The 19,071-nt window shown below is 40.8% G+C and overlaps 1 pseudogene across 1 annotated transcript in view; it reads right to left on the bottom strand.

Annotated features, from left to right (window-relative positions):
- Positions 1-7,900: 7,900 nt before the first annotated feature.
- LOC308363449 (protein NLRC3-like) overlaps positions 7,901-19,071 on the bottom strand; it is a 23,138-nt pseudogene continuing 11,967 nt past the window's right edge. Inside the window, exons 7-13 of the transcript in view lie at positions 16,750-18,554; positions 11,636-11,809; positions 10,342-10,515; positions 10,002-10,175; positions 9,359-9,532; positions 8,809-8,982; positions 7,901-8,078 (exon numbers count right to left, since the gene is read on the bottom strand). The product of the transcript in view is annotated as a protein NLRC3-like (transcript). The remainder of the gene's footprint in view (positions 8,079-8,808; positions 8,983-9,358; positions 9,533-10,001; positions 10,176-10,341; positions 10,516-11,635; positions 11,810-16,749; positions 18,555-19,071) is intronic.

The following is a 19,071-nucleotide window of genomic DNA, read 5'->3' as shown; positions in this document are numbered from 1 at the left end:
CGCCTTAATAACATCTTATTCAGTCTTACTTGTGGTCCTTTTGTAATTCCAACAGGTGCTCTTCGTTGTAGATAAGTAAATCCTACTGTTCCCCCTACGTGTTTAGCATAACGTAGCATAACTGGCTATGTTTCTAGATAACTGTCTAACAGCTGTTGCCATTCACACGGGACGAACATTTGAATGATGTCAAAGAAAAAGTCCTGTGTTTGTTTCCATAACAACAATACAAACAATATACATTTTGATATAAATAATCAGAGTGCAGAACAGCCTATTATGCTACATACATAACAAATCAACAAATAACTCAATTATAATTACAAAGTAATTACAAAAACTTTTTATCGCAACTTTCACTTGCTTCCACAATTTAATCGCTACAAACATCTAAAAACACCGCAATTTTCATCGCAACTTTTTGGAAAAGCCCCCGCGAAATCAGTAAGTTTAGGCCGCAACCATCACAAAAAAGGCCTGCGAAATCCTGGGGGGACTGTATGTTTGGGCCTCACTGAAGAATTAAAGAACATATGAACCCAGTATGTTGATCATACACACGCCCTATGAGATTCTTTAAATAAATCTAAATCTAAAAAGTATACGTTGAAGTATAAGTAGAGAGTTACAACTTTGACGATAAACTCCCTGAATTCTTTTGAATTTTCTTGGAGAAGCTTTGCCTCCCCCTACTGATTAATGTGTGCAACATCAACTGTAACACCAATAAGTATAATTTGACTCATTATTACTCATAAATCACCAATGGTAAATTAAAATTGGACAGAAAAGTATGAGCAATTGTAGTTGGATGAAGTTGAAATTCTAAAGTAAATTCACTTCCACTGACTGGGTGGGGTCAAGTGTTGTCATGAGGACTACAGAAACTGATTGGGGTTTAGTGTTTTCATGAGGACATCAGACACCGATTGGGTGTGGTTTAGTGATGGCATGAGGACATCAGTGACTGATTGCGTGGGGTCTAGTGTTGTTATCAGGACTTCAGGGACTGATTGGGTAGCCTGAGCCATAGATATCTTATAAAGGCTAGATGTATTGTGGCGGACTCTTGAACGACTGCACAGGAGGCCATTTTTCAACAGTATAGCTTCCGGTAGGGATCAGTGGTACGTTAGGTAACGTCAGTGATCTTCACAATCGTTTACACTCTTATCTCGTGGAAATCTTGATTTTCAAACGTCATTACCTTGGTATTAATTCTGGATGCTTGAACATGTTGAAATGTGCAGCTTAATTGTGTATCATGGCTATTGTATATCAGTCATTTTACATCAATTGGCGAGGCATAATTGTTCTTTCTTTTCAATATAACTTATTAGTTGCACATAATAAAACTGAAGTTGCACATGATTTCCAATCGGGTTGGTTTGTTAAACATCTTACATTATGATTTCGACAGGGAATTGCTGATGTAGGTGAAATTGGTACCATTCTCATATGGGAGTATCAGATTATGTAGGTATCTTACCCAGTGAGCAGGCGCCGGGTGAATGTGGGTGCAATTGTGTATGAATTGTGATATTGTCTTCACGAGGGCCACCAAGACACACTGGTGCTGTCCTTGCAACAGCAACAATATGTTGGTAATCTCAGCCGATTGGACAGGGATCAACCATTCAACACAAAGGCAGATCAATTAAATTGAGCACCTAGGGGGCGCCACACAAAGTGTAGTGTTCACAGTGGTCAAACTAATGATAATCCACAAATCAGTCTCATTAAATATATCAGTCTCATAAAATATATTATACTATCAATTTGGAACTCTAATTAATAATTAAATTAATAACTACAAACAAAGTTACCTTTTTTATGGTATGGTTGAAGGTCATTGGAGTTCTGAATAGAAGAGGTTGACAACGTCCATTCTTGTGTAACATTAAATAAACCAGCGTATATAAATCAAAGTATTTATTTACACAATGATAAGAGAATAACACACAATATGTAATCTAGCTAAATGTATCTAACTAATTAATTGAAGGAGTATATGTACACTGTGTGCACAATTATTAGGCAAGTGAGTATTTTGACCATATCATAATTTTTATGCAAATTTTCCAACTCCAAGCTGTATAAACTTGAATGCTTATTGGATGTAAGCATATCAGGTGTTATGTATCTGTGAAATGAGGGAGGGTGTGGCCTAAGGAGATCAACACCCTATATCAAGGTGTGCATAATTATTAGGCAGTTTCTTTTCCTAAGGCAAAATGGGCCAAAAAAGAGATTTAACTGACTCTGAAAAGACAAACATTGTATAAAGTCTTTCAGAGGGATGCAGCACTCTTGAAATTATTAAGATATTGGCGCGTGAACACAGAACCGTCAAAGGTTTTGTTGCAAATAGTCGACAGGGTCACAAGAAACGTGTTGAGAAAAAAAGACGCAAATTAACTGCCAAAGATTTGAGAAGAATCAAATGTAAAGCTACCAGGAACCCATTATCATCCAGTGCTGTCATATTCCAGACTTGCAACCTACCTGGAGTGCCCAGAAGTACAAGATGTTCAGTGCTCAGAGACATGGCCAAGGTAAGGGAGGCTTAAACCCGACCACCACTGAACAAGACACATAAGTTAAGACGTCAAGACTGGGCCAAGAACTATCTGAAGACAGATTTTTCAAAGGTGATATGGACTGATGAGATGAGAGTGTCTCTTGACGGACCAGATGGCTGGGCCCGTGGCTGGATCAGTAACGGGCAGAGTTCCACTTCGACTCAGATGCCAGCAAGTTGGAGGTGGGGTACTGGTATGGGCTGGTATTATTAAAGATGAGCTAATTGGACCGTTTTGGGTTGAAATTAGTGAAATGGACTCAAAATCAACTCTCAAACCTACTGCAAGTTTTAAGAAGACACTCCTCAAGCAGTGGTACAGGAAAAAGTCTGCATCTTTCAAAAAGACCATGATTTTTATGCAGGACAATGCTCCAGCGCATGCATTGAAGTACTCCACTGCGTGGCTAGCCAGTAAAGGCCTTAAAGATGAAAGAATAATACATGGCCCCCTTCCTCACCTGACCCAAACCCTATTGAGAACTTGTGGAGCCTTCTTAAACAGGAGATTTACAGTGCAGGAAAACAGTACACCACTCTGAACAGTGTCTGGGAGGCTGTGGTTGCTGCTGCACAAAACGTTGATCGTCAACAGATCAAGAAACTGACAGACTCCATGAATGGAAGGCTTGTTACTGTTATTGAAAAGAAGGGTGACTTTATTGGTCAATTATTTTTATTTTTTTAAATGTCAGAAATGTTTATTTGTATATTTTGAGCTGTTTGTTTATTATTCTTACTTAAACAGATGAAAATAGACAAGTGAGATGGGAAATTTGTCGTTTTTCATTTAGTTGCATAATAATTATGCACACTCATAGTTGCCCAATACTTGTGCAGACATAGATATTCTCCTAAGAAAACCAAAACCTCACTTTTACTTTCTTAAATATTCAGGTTTGAGGTTATTGACATTTTGTATTGACCGAGAGCACTGTAGTTGTTCAATAATAAAATTAATCCTCAAAAATACAACTTGCCTAATAATTGTGCACACAGTGTATGTGTAAGGGAGAGGGAGTATGTGTGTGCGCAAGCTTGTAAGCTCGGAGTTGCGCTGTTAGGAGCGCGCCTGAAAATATGTGTGTGTGTGTGTTCCTTTGTCTTGACCACCGTAGTTCCGCGTGCATGTGTGTGCATGTTCGTGAACATACATGTGTGGTGTGAAAGAGGACGAGCCTATATGTGCAGCGCGAAGTTCGCGTGTGTGGCTATATGAAGGCCAAATATGTAACGTGTGTGCTTACAATGCCATGTTAGAAGAGGGAAATGGTTAGTAACGCACGCAAGTCCCGATGTATATGAGAAGCAATCATAACGTTAACCCTTAGATGGTGTGGCGAAGCCAACTACCAACTAACAATGAAAGTATATAACAGTTATGTTCGGTAAACAAAACAGATACAATACATGAACAATGGCATATATGTAAACAGTCCTATGCTTAGCCAGGTTGTGAATAAGCTACGATAGCTAGCTGCCCAGTCGATGTTTACCAGTCCTTTGGAAAAGTGTTGGCGCATCCGATGTTTCTGAGGCCGAGAAGAGATGAAAACATCCGTAGATGGAAAGTTGTCCTTGCTGTGATGTCGTCGGTGTTACACTGCAGTTTAGGTCGGAGGAGTTGATCGCTCGGAATGTTGCAGAATCGCGAATTCTGTTGTGCTTCGTTTCCGTTGCAGGTCTAATGTTAGCTGCTTTGCTAAACTTACTTCTGCTGCGTTAGCGGGCAGTGTTTGGCTAACGAGAGATCTTAGAGAGAGTCTTATCTTTGTTAAGAACAAAGAGAGTTGTTTCTTCACCCTTGGAGGTGGGTGGAAGGAAAAGTGAGCCTGGCAGAGCCAGTGTTGAGAGAGAGAGAGAGAGAAGTATCATTTCACCGAACTTTAAAGGCAAAAGTACGTCACGATTTTATGACCTTGTTCGCAGCCAATGCTGTCTCAATGAAATGCAGAGAGAGTTTAGGAGATAAGGGAATTGTGGGTAATGAAGTCTTTTGTGGGACTACCGACACTGACTTTATTGCTAATGAAGATGCCAGACTTTTGTGCAGCCTGCTCTATTGAACGTTCCCTCTTAACAAGAACCCGAGGGATCACCTTTATTTTATTATATCAGTAATATTGCTTTTATAAAGGTGATAATAATAGTATACATTTATCTCCTGTTGCCATTCTGTATGCTGAGTTTTAGTAGCCTAGATATTGATTTTGCATAAATAGCTTGTGCATGTTTATTTATTGCACCTATCTGTTTTGTTCAATGTTATTTTCATATGAAAACCCAGTGTCATAACTACATATCTTACGTTTACAACAAACCAACCCGTTTGAAAATTGAGCAAGTTCTGGTCATTTAAAAAGTATGTACCACTGCCAACACAATGTTAAGTAAGTAAGTAAGTAAGTTTTATTTATAGAGCACATTTACACACAGCATACACTGACCAAAGTGAGCGAGCTATTCCGTCCCAAAATGGCCGTCATGTGCGGACATTTGACTCCGTCGGCCAGAAACGCGGGCAAGATATCTAGCCTTTATAAGATATCTATGGCCTGAGCACCCATCTTCTTAAAGCCCCATTCTGCGAGAATTTATATTTTTTGCTTCTGAGCTCCCCCAAAAGTTGCGGAGTGTAGTTCACTTTTACACTACCCTCCTCAAAATTGTGCTTTGAGACCCCCTAAAGGACAGTGGTACACGTGTATATGTTGTCAAGCTGAATGATGCAAAACATTGTTTTCTAAGCGTTTTAATGTGGAGTATGTGTAACCTAATAAAAGGTTGTTGCCGACAAAATAAAGTCACATATTGTGCAAACTATACATTGGATTTTTGTCACTTCTTAAATAATTGCATTACAGTTTGAAATGTAATTGTAGAAGTTAGTAGTGTAGTAGTGTAGTAGAATCTGTGCATGATATGACAAAAAACATCAAATTACGACTGATAACTTCAATAACTTCGAAGGTGTCTTTATTCTGGAAAAAACACTGCACTTTCTGAGGGAAAAAATAACAAATCCTGTCGACAGAATGTGCTCTTGTTTCTTTGCACGAGGGGGGTGGAGTGGATTTCTGTGTGTGTTTGGCGTTGTTCTGTATGTGGTATATGTGTGTATGCTGTGTCAGTAAGTGTGTTGGGGGGTTGTTCTGTATGTGGTATATGCGTGTATTCCGTGTGTGAGTGCAAACCTGGTCAGATGTGAGAAATGCCTCTCCTATTTATCACGTCGTAGACTTCTCAGATCCCAAGTGTAACGAATGGATAATGTGTACAGTATGTACAGTACACGCAACAAGATGAAAGGCAATCACATCTGATGAACCGCTCCTGTATGCACTGCACACACACACTTATACGACTCAGACATGATGAAGTGGTGAAAGACATCAGTTCTACCTCCTAACCCTGACCACACAAGTGGCCCCTTCCTGTGTCAGTTGAGGAAAAGTATAAAAGTAATGATGACATTTGTGTACCCGCTGCCTCTAGTTTAAATGAATAACACTAATATAAATGTTTATCCACTGTAGATATATTCCTTCAGCTGAAGAAATGCATAGAAGTAATGAATGGGTGTATCTTGTTACACATCTGTAGATGTATCCAACAACCTATTCTACCATGTACTTTCACTTAAATGGTACCAGTCTGATGGAGTGCCCTCACTTATCTAAACTTAACTAATCACAGGGTGCATGTTTCTTACCTTGTAGTCCGGCTTTTAAGGCCAGGAGGGTCTCTCTCCCTACAGGTGGCTGTGAAAAGAATGCGCCTCGCGCTAACTCCCACACCAAGATGGTGGCCCTAGGACTTCTAGAGGTCTTGGGTGAGGGTGTGAGAAACACGGCAAAACACGGTGAAATCCAGTGAACTTTAGTGAGAATTTATTGACAGTGCCAAAATCAATGATGACAAAACAGTGCAGTGACAAAACGCCAACAAACACACTTTAAACACACCTGCCTTTTAGTCTACCTGCTGTCCAGACTCCCACCCAGAAGTGAGAAAATCTTGAGCTTAAATAAAGCCTTCCAATTAATCCAATTGGAACATACCAATACAGAGAGGGGAACACCCTGCCTGTTAATACAGAGCTTAACATTGCTACAACATGACATGATCCCCACACAAATCATTCCTTTTCCCCCATCCCAATTATACAATTTACTCTGCATTTAATCATGCCAGTGTCCAGTGCTCATGTTTCTTGGGGGACGGAAAGTTCGCGGAACCAGGAAGTGCATGTGGTGTCAGTGATTGTTTGTGTAGTGTGACAATGTATGGCTAACCAGCATGAAATGAGTTATGGAGCGGATACAACTGGTACCTAGCTGTTCGCTGTGATGGTGACTGGTAACTGGGTGAGTAACAGAGGGATTTGTGAATTATGATCGTGTGGAGTTGGAACGAAGACACGGTTGCCGGCACCGTGCTAAATTCCAAAATAATCGGGTTGGGTATGGGTGCGTGTTTCCGTGTGTTGGAGAAGTAGCGTTCAGTTTAAATGTCGAGGGTGGTGTCAGGTGCGTTGGTGGAAAGGAGGGGCTGCCTGTTCACAGTGCCATAGATGTTTTGTCCACTCAAATGCAAAACTGGGTCCCCACCTGTTCATACCTTTCTCTGTTATGTTTGAGCATGTTGATATTCACATAGTTTGTAAAGGTATTAAAGGCGACGTATAGTTGTCTACCCAAGTATCAAAGACTGATATTTTATCTAGTAGGGATTTCATAGTGGATACTTAAGATTGGTGTTTGATATTAACAGGTAGAACCACACATGAGTGATTGAACTGACCAAACTGAGACTATAGTGTGTGACAAAATAAAGTTTAACAGCGCTCATGACACTATATTTCATCCATTACTTAAAATCAGACCAAGTATGTTACCTGACATTAATGCAGTTACAATTATAATTCATCTGTTTACAAATGGTTATGTAATTAGTTCGTGGGGCAGCTGGATGTTCATCTGGTACTGAGTGTCTGGAAGCAGCATCTGCAGCAGCTCTGCTCCAGTCAGACTGATGGGTGATTGATGGCTGCCCAGTTAATACCTGTTGAGGAGATTTTGTAGATTTCATCGTCCTCACTGTAAGGTTTCCCCATTAGCATTCCTCAACACTGACATGTACAACAGCTCTGTTCAGTCAGACTAATAACTGACTAAAGTTTCTCCAGGAAATGTCTTTTTACACATCAAACTAATTATATTCTGATTATAATATGGAGATGATAAATGGACACAGTGACACATGTTTATATGCACAGTGGATAACATGGAATGCAATTGTATGTGCTGTATCCAATACTTACTTTAGTTCAGTCAGCTTATATTCAGGATCTTTCTGTAGAGCAGAAAGCAGCTCCACATAAGACTGCTGCAGTTTGTTTCCTCTCAGGTCCAGCTCTCTCATGCTGGAGGGGTTTGATCTGAGAGCTGAAGCTAAAGTATAGCAGCTCCTCACTGTAAGGCCACAGCACCTCAGACTGAAGACACACCAGACAAAGTAAGTTTTCCACACTCATTATTGGTATCTACAGTATTGAAACAGGTAAACACACACACACACACACACACACACACACACACACACACACACGAACAACTCCTCACTGTAGAGAGAGACAAATATTTGAATAACATATAATAGAAAATGCAGACACAAAGACCGCCATACACACCAAAAAAACTAAACATGCGGACTACCACACAAACACACAGAGCCTGCCACACATACAATTCCCAAATTGAAACACACACAGACACACACACATACTGGCACCAACACACAGACACACACACACTGACACACTCATAAACAGAGGCACAGACACACACACACACACACACACACATAATTCTGTTTATATTACAATTCTGTGTCATATTCTACCTCTTACTGTACATATCATATTTTTTCACTTATTCCACTTTACATTTGCACATACTCTGCACTTTTATTGCTATTTTGCACTTCTGGTTGGATGCTTAACTGCATTTTGCTGTCTCAGTACTTGTACTCTGTGCAATGACAATAAAGTTGAATCTATTATAATAAACTGGCTCACACATAAAATGACGCACACACACAAACAGGCACGAACACAAAGAGACAGACAAACATAAACAGAAGCACACACACAACCAGACGCAAACAGACATGCGAGACAGACACACACAAACAAACAAACAAACACAGAAAATTGGAAGACTTACCCCAGTTTCTCCAGTCTGCAGTTTGGATGCTCCAGACCAGTAGAAAGCAGCTCCACTCCTGAATCTTCCAGATAATTGTCACTCAGGTGCAGCTGTCTCAGACTGGAAGAGTTTGAGCTCAGAGCTGAAGATAAATGTACACAGCTCTTCTTTGTGATGCTACAATCAATCAGCCTGTAGACACACACACATTACAATTAAGGCATAAAGATGACACACACACACACACACAAACTCTCTCTTTCTCTCACATACAAACTCTTACAGACACACACAAACACACTCACAGACACACACACACACACACACACACACAAACACACACACACACACACACACACACTAACATACACACACACAAAAACAAACAGGCAGACTTACTCCATATTCTTCAGTCTATAGCTTGGATGTCTCAGACGAGGAGAAAGCAGCTCCACTCCACACACACACACACAGACATATACTAGAACTGACACACACACACACCAAAACTGACACACACAGACACGTTAAAACTGACACAGACACAACCTCCGACTGGCAGACCTACCCCAGTTTCTCCAGGTTACAGTTTGGATGCTTCAGACCAGTAGAAAGCAGCTTTACTCCTGAATCTCCCAGATTATTCTTGTTCAGGTCCAACAGTATCAGACGTGAAGAATTTGAGCTGAGAGCTGAAGATAAAGCTGCACAGCTCTTCTGAGTGATGTTACAATCCACCAGCCTGTAGACACACAAACATAACAATTAAGGCATACAGATGAGAATAACAGCAATACAAATACAGTCAACACATTTTCAGAACACACACACACACACACACACACACCCACACACACACCCACACACACACACACACACACACACACACACACACACACAAACTGACACCCACAACCAGATACATCTACACACACACAAACAGACAAACACACAAATTGATTTTTCACACACACACACAAACTGATACAAACACAAACAGACACCTACACACAAACTGATACACCTACACACAAACTGATACACACACAAAAAACAGACAGACACACACACACATACACACACAAACTGAAACACACACATATACAAACTGAGACACACATACACAAACTGACACACACAGATACACACACACACAGAAATTCACAAACATACACACACACACACACACACAAACAAATTGTCCGACTTACTCCAGATTCTTCAGTATACAGTTTGGCTGCCTCAGACCAGTAGAAAGCAGCTTCACTCCTGAATCTCCCAGATGATTGCCACTCAGGTGAAGCTGTCTCAAACTGGAAGAGTTTGAGCTGATAACTAAAGATAAAGTTGCACAGCTCTTCACTGTGAGTTTACAATCCATCAGCCTGCAGACACACACATTAAAATAAAGGCATATAGATGAGAATCACAGCAATAAAAAATGCACACAAAAACTATCACACACAGACACACTTAAACCGACACACAAACACACACACACACACACACACACACACACACACAGAAACACCCTCCAACTGGCAGACTTACCCCAGTTTCTCCAGGCTACAGTTTGGATGCTTCAGACCAGTAGAAAGCAGCTCCACTCCTGAATCTCCCAGATTATTGTCACCCAGGTCCAGCTTACTCAGACTGGAAGAGTTTGAGCTAAGAGCTGAAGATAAAGCTGCACAGCTCTTCTTTGTGAGTTTACAACCCAAAAGCCTGTAGACACTGTTACGTATATGTCACGTGTTCATCATGTGTGATTTGCCGTCAAACAAAATCTCAAACTCAATAGTTCATTTCAATAGTTTCTTATTTCACAACTATCACCAAAAGTACGTGAACAAATTGTCTTCCATCAAGTAACAACATACAGACCAACAAATGTGCCATTGTCCAGTATGAAATTATGTCCATCAAAAGAAACAGGCAGCTCATTAATCCGTGTGGTAAACTGGCATCCGTAAATCCGACCGTCGTGGAATATTGCTCTTACGGTCTGTGTGATTTAACAACACTCCCGACGGTCCGCCTGTGCTGAAGGAAAGACCGTTGGCAAACAAATGCCGCAGGCTCAGTGTGTTTCAAAAGCCTGTGGCCCACAATGCTGAACGTCTCCGTCTGAAACTCTCTTGAACAGGTGGCAAAAACGCCGACCGTCTCCATCTTCCATAAACACGTCTCCAAGGCCTCATCTCCCGCATGATACTTCCGGAGAGGTTTAAATCCCCTTCCGAGTTTGGGCCATGCATCTCCCAACCTATGAACTCGGTTGACCTGCATGACGCCTTTTCACGCGTCAAACTAAAAGTTTTTCTTACAGTGTTTCAACTCACACCCGCGATTACATGACAACACAACAAATATAATCATGTGAAAATAAATATACAAAGTAGACATAATAGATAAGTGTGCTTGTACATCACAACACACACACATTAAAATGAAGGCATATAGATGAGAATCAAAGCAAAAAAAAGACAGACAATACTGTTTCAAAATACACACATTACAACTAAGACTAAAACTCTCATCCATGTATCTATCTAGTATGCATCAGCTAGATGGAAGAGATCATTTAGAATACCAACACACACATTCTAATGCGTATAGCTGCAGGTTAAAGAGCACACACACATTGCCACACAAACACAAATTCACTCGCTCACTCACAAACACAGATTAACACACACACATGCATTGACAGACACACAAAAATTCACTCACTCACTCACTCACTCACATATACACTGACACTCACTCACATATATACAACCTGATACACACACACACAAATAAATAGATATACACACACAAACTGTAACACAAACAGACTTACTCCAGTTTCTCCAGTCTACAGTCTGGATGCTCCAGACCAGTAGAAAGCAGCTCCACTCCTGAATCTCCCAGATCATTGTCAGTCAGGTCCAGCTGTCTCAAACTGGAAGAGTTTGAGCTGAGAGCTGAAGATAAAACTGCACAGCTCTTCTTTGTGATGTTACAATCCACCAACCTGTAGAGACACAAACATTAGAATTAAGGCATATAGATGAGACAAGCAGCAATACATATAGACAATGTGTCCATGTCTGTCTCTGTGTGTGTGTCTCTCTCTCTCACATACACACACACAAACTCTTTCTCAGACACACACACACATGCACACAAACTCTCTCTCTGCCACACACTCACTCACACACACGGTCACACTAACAAAAACCCTCTCTCTCTCACACACAAACAGACTGTCAAACACAAACTAAAACTGACACACACACACACACACAAACAAACTCTCTCTGTCTTTCACACACACACACACACACCGCCCATTCATCTAGTATACAATGCCTAAACAGTCAAAATAATTGAGAATACCAAATGATCAAGGTACGAAAAGAGTTTCTATTGAAGCTGAATTTGTTGTGTTATTATTTACACATATTGAACTAAAGGCCATGCCTGTTCAATATTTAGTTGATTCCTGGCAGCAATTTCATGTTGCTTACTACAAGGATACTCAGAGAGTTTCGTCCTCTGCCAAGGCCAAATGCCAGACGCCATATCACGCAACGTCAGCTAAAGTGAAACTAAAAGCATGGATCTACCTCTTTATTTAGGTATTTGCCAGAATTTACTGAAGCGGGTTCTTCCTTGGCCCATGTTTCACCTTTTCACCAAGTTTCATTAAAATTGGGCTGGTAGTTTTAACATGTCTACAGACAAACAGCACTGAAAACATAACCTCCTTGGTTGAGGTAATGAATGTTTTACTGCAGCAAATCTGTTACTTACTATTTAAAATGCAATTAGCTATGCAAAAGTGACACATTCAACATTCAACCAAATATGAGAGTAGTTTACAGTAAAAGGAAACTGAATTATGAAACAAATGATGGGTTTCATAGTTTATTGTATGCAGGTCCCTGTAGAAATATGAAAAGTAATGCAGTATTTGTAAAGCCATCAACAGTTAGTATTCTGCAACTCGTTGTGCTAGGATTGTAACTGTAATGGCCCTCCACACATCCACTGGCTTTGGAGTGGCAGTGCTAAAGGCTTACTGGCTTTCTGGGTGGTGAATGGGCATAATTTGCTCATTGTCCCCACCTGGGAAGCTTCACTATTTTATTCCATACTTGTATTATTGGAAACAAACCCTATTTTTGTATACTCTGTGTGTTAACTTTAACAACGAAAGGTATTAAACATAGAACTTTATTGGAGCTCTCAATACATATGCATCACAGGCATTGTTCACTACAAACGTCCTGCCCCGAACTACACATGCACAGTTATACTTAATAAACTCCCTATTTTTCTTAAGAAAAAAAGAAAACAAAACTCAGTTCCTTATTTTAACTGAGCTGTTCACTAAACAAAGATAAAAATGTTGTTTATATATTACATCCGTCCGTTGCCATACACCTTCTTTGAGAGCCCTCAACAGGACAAGTGCTGATGTTCCTTTCTTTGTCAAGCAGTCAGCGAGATGTTCTTTGGTAGCTGACCATGATGTGTTAAATGGTTCCAGATTGAATGAGCTATTTGACATTGCTGATTTCAAGACGCAGTCTCTTCTCAGTAACTGATTTGGTGGACTTGACAGCATCAAGCAATGAGTGATTGTCAGTGACACATTCAATAGGTAGACCTCTGTGATTGCAGTCACCTACAGTAAGTTCTGAGTACAGTGTAGCCAATAATATTACTTTGTCAATGCCATCTGCAAGAGCCAAAATCTCTCCTGCCAAAGTGCTTCTGATTCTTTTTGATTGCCAGCATAGAGGTGAGATTCTTACATTTTCTCCCATAAGCAGGATACGATGCCCACCCTGACTACCTCCTCCTGGAAGGTTGCCCATTAAAGAATCACTGAACACTAATAGCTTCAGGGAGCTATCTTTTCCTAGGTGCTGGAACTTCAAGGTCACTTTATCAGATTTTAGTTTCCTGATCAGTTTGTTTTTACAGAGCAGAGTCTGAACAGTAGTCTGTTTTGTACTGCAAGCCAGGATGGATACATCACACATTACATCAGGCCTTGACATATAATTTGGCCGATCTTTGACCTCAGCATGTCAACCTCCTTGTCTGTTAAATGAGCCTCTATCTAAGTAGCTCTAACTGGATAACGCAACCAGGAAGAGGCAGTGGACTACGCGATCGTCTGGGGCAGTGCCTGCTTAACATTAGGACCAGTGCGGAGGAAGGATCCACTCCAGCATTGGTCTATTGGATTGCTGCAACCCGATGTGACGTCCTCTGCGTGGTGACTGCTGTGTGGGATTATTTATTTTATTTTTCTGGTCGGCTCGGAGAGGCGTCATTTAAATAAGTGTATTACAGTGTTAGTGATGAATTTGGTGTGGGATTTTTGTATGCCTTGTATTTATTCACCCGAGTGTACTATTTATTACCAGAGTAATACATTTTTGTAGTTACTTATTTACCTGCTGCCTGGGTCTGTCTCCACCCCATCAGTGGGACTCTGTTTAGTCCAAGACTTAAAGCAGTGGGTCTTGTGATTGCCCGTTTATGAGCTGTGACATTATTAATAATAAAAAGTTGACTGTTGCTAAGTGTCCTGTGTTTTGTGAGCCTGGGGGAGTACGCCAACCTGTAACCTTTCGGGCCGTGACATCAGTACTCTGCTGTACCTGTATCTCATCATTCAAGGAATTAAACTTTAATAGTTGAAGGTTGCATGCTCTTCTGGTCCTACTTGGAAAGCTGCTTTCAAGCAAGGTATGACTGTTGTGCAGAACACTTCAGGACCTCCCCAGATAAAGTAATCCACATGGTAAAAGAGGACTCTCATTACATTGCAGGAATCATCCAGCAAGTAGAGGAGTGCTGGTCTGTGTGACAAGACAGCTCCCAACTGACACATGGTGTCTTTCACTAGATTGTACTTAAAGAGAAGTGTGTGCTAGTCCTTAAACACATTTCTTCAGTTTCCACAGAATTAAATTAAAATTGCCCACTGCGTGAATTCACAGGGATTGGTTGAATTTGCGTTTATAGTTGCAATCGCGAAATCCTGGAGGTTCTGTGGGTCTAGTATTCACAGTCTGGATCATTTGATTCACTAGCTCCTTCTAGTGGAGAATTATCACCAAAGATTCTCTTCAAGGCTGATTTCATGTCACTGAACATGTGGTCTAAGCAAGCGGTAAGTGCTAACTGTTTGCCTTTAACACTAAGTCCTGCTTAATCAAGCAGCTTAAAAGCTAAAACAACATCTTTTGCTCTTTCAAAAACACATTTCTTATTTTTGCTAAAGCGTAGTCAGGCCTAGCCTGGTGACACCAGCCTACGGATTTCCGCCTGAATTGATTTCAAGCTCATACTCAGTCTGGCCCAACCCCATTGACAATCGTCTCCAGAACTCAAAATTTTGCAGGACCAATCAGCGAACAGTTCAGAGCTGTGACGCAAAACTCGCCTTGGAGGAAAAGACACGAAAAGCTATCGGAAAAGTTGTCTCAACTCTCAAGAACATCAGAAAATTAAAAGGAGAACAAGAGTATTTTCTTGTAAGTTTTATGATTGGAAAGGACGTCGTAGCTCTTCTCCCAACTGGCTTTGGGAAGAGTTTAATCTACCGAATGCTTACTAAACGTTGCTGATTGGTTAAGGGAACTCCGATGATTTTAAACCTCAAGATAAGCACCCGCCCATCTCGGAAACCAAAATGCATTGGGTTGGCCCAGACTGAAAGACGGAATGAAATGGAGTCACAGGCTGGTAATGGCCAGGCTAAGTCAGGCCATTATCTTTATTCAAATCGTCCAAGGCTACTTCCAGGGCTGTGTTCCTCGCTCTTCCTGTTAGCGACAAAGCAACCGCCAAGGCCTGTTTCTTCTTATCCATTTCGGTAACTACCTTCCAAATTTCAATCCCGTTTTCCAACTCTCATATGATTTCTTCTCGTCAAACAAAGATGGCACATTGTAATTGTTTGACGCCATCCTCTGCTACCAATGTTCACTTAATTGATGAAAACAAAAGGTATTTAAAATAGAACTTTACTGGAGCTCTCAATACACATGCAACACAAGCATTTTTCACTACAAACTTCACGCCCAGAACCACACATGAGCAGCTTAACCTAACACTGTGGTCTGTCTCCAATTTATGTTGCGGCTCACAAGGCGGGTTGTAACAGTAACATATTTTTCTCTAAGCTAGAAAACGTATTCTTATGTTTTAAAATAATTATTTGATATGGAAACGGGTCTGCCACGTTTCAATAAAGTTTGAGTGTGTAGATAAATGTATTTTTTTTGCATTTTTAAATGAAAGGTTAGTATTTAATTTAAAAGATGTTGTTTGAGCAGAACATTTACATATGGACTAATTGTGTGATGTAGGTCTGTTGTAAGGAAAAAGTATAAGTATCTTAAGTATAGGTTAATGTTCATTAGCCATTGTAAATAACTGTAATTGACTGCATATTCTGAGGAACAACATTAATACATTCATGGTCTGGTCCACAGCAGACAGGTATTGTACTTAATGTTTTTAGAAGTTTGAAAAAGTGACTGCAGACTGGATAAAAGGATGCTAGCGATTTAAAAAAAAAAAAAACAGCTTCAAAAAATTGGGAGGCTACAATGAGATTTGATATGGAGAATGGCCTCTGTGCCATTGCCATACCAGGGTTCGTAGACATATTACTACGCTATGTATGTCTTTGGAAGCCACCCTCTGCCGGACTAGCAAGTAATATATTTGCCGTCTTGCTTTGTCTTGTGTTGCACTTGCTTGATTTTTGACAGTGTTAGGAAAGTTGTTTACTCGCTAGTTTGTCATAAAAAAGTAAGCAAATTTCAACAGGTTTCACAAGGTTTAGCCGCTAGCCAGACATCTTGTCATACTACAGTAACTTTGACTCTAAACAATAAATCGATAACAATATTAAATCTCACTCAACACTCAAATACTCACTTTACACTTCTTGATGCTTCGACCACGGGCAGCATCCTCATCAGACCTACATCTGATCTGGCAGGTGATCCCCTCCCCCATAATCCCCCAGGTTAAACTCCTCCAGTTCCTGATCTGACATCAGCAGCACAAAGGCCAGAGCTGACAGTTGGGAAAGAGAGAGATTCTGTCTTGATTTATTTCCCTTCCTCAAGTAGCCATTGACCTCCTCCACTAGAGAGTGGTCATTCAGTTCATTCAGACAGTGGAACAGGTTGATGCATCTCTCTGGGTTGGGGGCTTCTCTGATCTTCTGCTTGATGTACTTGACTGCTCCTCTGTGTTCAGTGAGCTTTTCCCTGTCTGTGGCAGCAGATCTTGTAAGAGTTTCTGATTGGACTCCAGTGAGAGGCCCAGAAGAAACCTCAGGAAAAGATCGAGGTGTCCATTCTCATTGCTTAAGGCCAGATCCACTGCAGTCTGCTGTATGTCAAGAAGATTGTTAGCACTGAGCAGTGAATAAAGCAGAGAGGTGTGGTGTTGGACAGGAACATTGCTCTCTCTCTTGCTAAAGTGCAGAAACACATACAAAGCTGCTATAAACTCTTGAATACTCAGATGAACAAAGCAGAACACCTTCCCCTGGTACAGCCCAGCTTCCTCTCTGAAGATCTGTGTACACACCCCGGAGTGTACTGATGCTTCTGTGACATCAATGCCACACTCTCTCAGGTCATCTTCATAGAAGATCAGATTGCCCTTCTCCAGCTGCTGAAAAGCCAGTTTGCCTAGGGATATAATGGTCTTCAGGTTCCAGAGAGTATCCGCATCACAGTTTCCATACTTCTGACTCATGTGTTTGGTTTGTATGATCAGGAAGTGTGTGTACATTTGAGACAAAGACGTTGGAATCTCTCCAATCTCTGCTTTAGTCAGTATGTACTCAAGAACCGTGGCTGCCATCCAACAGAAGACTGGAATGTGACACATGATGTAGAGGGTCCTGGACGACTTCAGGTGTGTGATGATTCTGTTTGCCAGTTTCTCTTTTGTGATTCTCTTCCTGAAGTACTCCTCCTTCTGAGGGTCATTGAAACCCCGGACTTCTGTCACCTGGTCAACACACTCAGGAGGGATTTGATTGACTGCTCCTGGTCGGGAGGTGATCCACAGAAGAGCAGAGGGAAGCAGATTCCCCTTGATGAGGTTTGTGAGAAGGACATCCACTGAGGCAGGTTCTGATACATTGTAGATGCATTCATTGTGCTGGAAATCCAGAGGAAGTCTGCTTTCATCCAGACCATCAAAGATGAAGGCAATATTGTATCCGTCCTGGTTGGAGAAGACTAAGTCTTCTGTTTCAGAGAAGAAGTGATGGATGACGTCGATAAGGGTGTATTTCTTCTCTTTAATCAAGTTCAGCTCCCGAAAAGGAAGAGGAAATATGAAGAGAATATTCTGATTGGCTTTTCCTTTAGCCCAGTCCAGAATGAATTTCTGCACAGAGACTGTTTTTCCTATGCCAGCAACTCCCTTTGTCAGCACAGTTCTGATGAGCTTGTCTTGTCCAGGTAAGGGCCTGAAGATCTCAGTACATTTGATTGGTGTTTCCCTCATTGTTATTTGTCTCTTAGATGCCATCTCAATCTGCCTGACCTCATGTTCAGTATTTACCTCTTCACTTTCCCCCTCTGTGATGTAGAGCTCTGTGTAGATCTTCTCCAGAAAAGTAGGGTTTCCTAGCTTAGGCACACCTTCAAATACTCTCTCAAACTTCTCTGTTAGCCTATGTTTGAGCGCTTCTTGACATCTAGGAAACAGTCCACCTAGAGATAAATACATATTATTTAATTGGAGGGCATATGTAAGTGTGTTAAGTGAACACTTTGCAGCCTTTTTCATATGAGTAGGGTTGCAAAATTCCAGAAATATTCATAGTTGGAACTTTCCATGGGAATATACAGGAATTAGCGGGAATAAACTGGACATTTTTGGCTTATTTATACTGTATTTACCTTGTCATATAGGACAAAACATGCCAGAACAAATTATTGTTTTGTCATAAGCAGACATTCATGCAAACATTTCTAATACAAATTCGAAAAATGTAATTGTATTTTTTCATTGAACCACCAAAACATGAATGTTGAGTAAAATAAATGTATTTCTTATGATCCCTCCGCAAAAAAGACCCAATTTAAATGTAAAATGAAAGCATTTAGTTAAGCTGCTCAAGCCTCTGGGCCATCAATCGAGGTAATGGTGAACTTTTGTGTGGACAAACATACATCCTACTCTCACTGCTGTAATAAGTTAGCCTACTGTATACAAATACATTTGGTG

This window comes from Sprattus sprattus (genome assembly GCF_963457725.1).
Source record: "Sprattus sprattus genome assembly, chromosome: 4".
NCBI lineage: Eukaryota > Metazoa > Chordata > Actinopteri > Clupeiformes > Clupeidae > Sprattus > Sprattus sprattus.
This window is presented reverse-complemented; position numbering and strand designations above follow the sequence as displayed.